The sequence below is a fragment of the Carya illinoinensis genome, chromosome 5 (assembly GCF_018687715.1).
Source record: "Carya illinoinensis cultivar Pawnee chromosome 5, C.illinoinensisPawnee_v1, whole genome shotgun sequence".
Lineage (NCBI taxonomy): Eukaryota > Viridiplantae > Streptophyta > Magnoliopsida > Fagales > Juglandaceae > Carya > Carya illinoinensis.
This window is the reverse complement of record NC_056756.1, coordinates 34844589-34847300: the sequence shown is the minus strand read 5'-3', so window position 1 is coordinate 34847300 and position 2712 is coordinate 34844589. Positions and strand designations below refer to the sequence as shown.

The 2712-nt window shown below is 34.5% G+C and overlaps 1 pseudogene; it reads left to right on the top strand.

Moving 5' to 3' along the window:
* Positions 1 to 673: 673 nt before the first annotated feature.
* On the top strand, positions 674 to 2324 carry LOC122311093 (annotated as a pseudogene).
* The last annotated feature ends 388 nt before the right edge of the window (positions 2325 to 2712 follow it).

The window sequence follows — 2712 nt, the reverse complement described above, 5'->3', positions numbered from 1 at the left end:
TCTTCAAAAAGAAATGTATGAGGAATACATTTAACAACAAGTCTCATCAGATTAATACTGATCATGTTTTAGAACGTGACTACTGTTCAATTTATTGAAAGTTAGCAATGAGATTTCTATTCATTCATAAGAAGCACTGATCAAGATAAGATGGAGAAAAGGTTGCTTTCCTAGCTTAACTACAATAACATCAATCTCGGTTTGAATGAGTTAATTGCCTAATGAAAGCTGTCCACTTAGAGAATGAAATTACACATGCAAACACACAATCGATCGACTTGGTGTAAGTATTAGAGCAACATGGTACCAGCTCTTGCAAGGATCTCGATCAAGTAAATGCAGGAGAAGGTATGCACATCAACGTCTCTAATATGCAGCAACATGGATCATCAAATAGAATTAGTTCTTGTAATAATATCATGGTACATTTACCACAATGTCCTCATCATAGATGATCTGTTATGTATCCTTATGTAATTTTAGAGGTTGTTACATTTCGCAGCTGTACAGATAGAAAGGCTGGAATATTCTTTTGTTTTCTGTTAGAAAGGTTGCTCTGTTTCTGTGTATATAAAGTAGCAGCAGTGTAAATGATAAATACAACGCATAATCCTTTTGCATATTTTCTGGTTTCTCTCTCGTTAGCAAGCTTGAATCATTATTCTCACAGAACCACTAAAGATAAGATGGAGATTTCTATCCATTCATAAGAACCACGAAAGCTAGCAATGAGATATCTATCCATTCATAAGAACCACTAAAGATCCTTATCTTTAGTGGTTCTCCATCTTCTCCTTCTATATATACACTCCCAGTAATCAATCTCTTAATATAGCAGAGCCCAAAAACCAACTGATCTCTTATAGCAGAGCTTTCTCTTCTCTAGCTTTCTCCCATTTCTTTGCTTTGTTATATATTATTTAGATACACACACCAACACACACATCTGTAAAGACTCAACGTCACCGAGACATTAAGACTGCTAGCTCTAAAATGGCCAGCGCTCCGGTGCCTGCCCAGTACCCTGGTCAACCGACAAGTGAAGTTCGTTGGTCAACTGGCCTTTTTCACTGCTTCTCTGACATGCATAGTTGTAAATTTCTAATCTCTTTCGTTCCTTAGTCAGGTTATAATTAATATTCTGTGTTAAGTAATGTTTAACGCCTTTCGTTTCCTCACCTTGTTATATACTGCGAAGATCCATACAGAAATGCTCGTTTACAGTGATGGGAGAAAGTGGGGGGTTTAAAACTAAAGCTACGTACTTTTGTCACAGGTTGCTTGACATATTGGTGTCCATGCGTTACTTTCGGGCGGATCTCCGAAATTGCAGACAAAGGATCCTCCTGTAAGTAGGATAAAAGCACATATATACATATAAATACATATATATGTGTGTGTGTGTGTGTGTGTATTCTACGATGTATGTAGCTTTAATTTGTGTTAATTTCTGTCAGCTTGCTTTGGAAATGGCGTGCTATATTTCCTCCTCCAGATTGTAACTGGTTGTGGTTGTTTGTACTCGTGCATATACCGTGCGAAACTTCGAAAACTCTATATGTTGGAGGAGAGCCCTTGTGGGGATTGTTGTGTTCATTGTTTCTGCGAGCCGTGTGCCTTGTGTCAAGAGTATCGTGAGCTGCAAAACCGGGGCTTTGACATGTCTGCCGGTAAATTAAAATATTTCTAACAGAATATATATATATATATATATATATAGATGAGTAATTCTAATTGTTAAATACAAACTCCAATTAAACAAATCTCTAATAAGGGTTTTTTTATTTTGATTTTTTTTTTTTTGTAAAAAAGTAAGATGGTCTACTAAAAATACTTTTTCATATCGAGATCTACTTTTTTACAAAAAAGTAAAATAAATAAAAAATAAATAAATAAATTTAAAAAAAAAAAAAAAAAACTGTTTGATTTAGAACTTACACAAATCATTAAACATTATATAATAGAAACACGCGTAATTTTGTTCATCATGTTAAATATGCATATATAGGATGGCACGGGAACTCGCAAAGTACAATCAAGGAGTGGCTATGGCTCCAGTTGTGGAAGGAGGAATGAAGCGCTAGTACTGCAGATCGAAGACGTCCGTGCTTACGCGTACTTCTAATGAAAATAAGTTTAATTGGCAAGTGTTAGAGAACGCTATAGCATGATATCATGTTTAATAATAACTCTGAAGTCGTAGGTACGCTAGCTGTCTTGTAATACTCCTCTTGTACGACCTATATATAGATAGATATTGCAATTTGTAGTGCTGTAATATCATGATATCGTTCTGAATACAAGTATTATATATATGTGTTGAATCGTGCGAGTCAACAAGTATTATATTTGTAAGCCTAGCTGGTAATGATTCTTCTGATCTTTAAAAATATATATATATATATATATATATATATATATGCGATCAGTTAATTCACTTAACAAATTCAACTAAGTATAAGTTGAAAACGTACATCTATTAGTGTTTATTTCTTTAAAACTATTTATTTTATGGCCTCACCTCATGCATGCACATGACTCTAATTAATCGCTTGACTATCAATTTTGTATTACGCAGTGAGGGGATTACAGGCGCCTTCCGTTATTTTCAACGGATAAGATGGCTGATCTGGCCCTTTTCCAGAGAGAAATTAATATTTACAATTAGAATGATTATAACGAATACATTATACGGTTAGAAGTGCTAATACG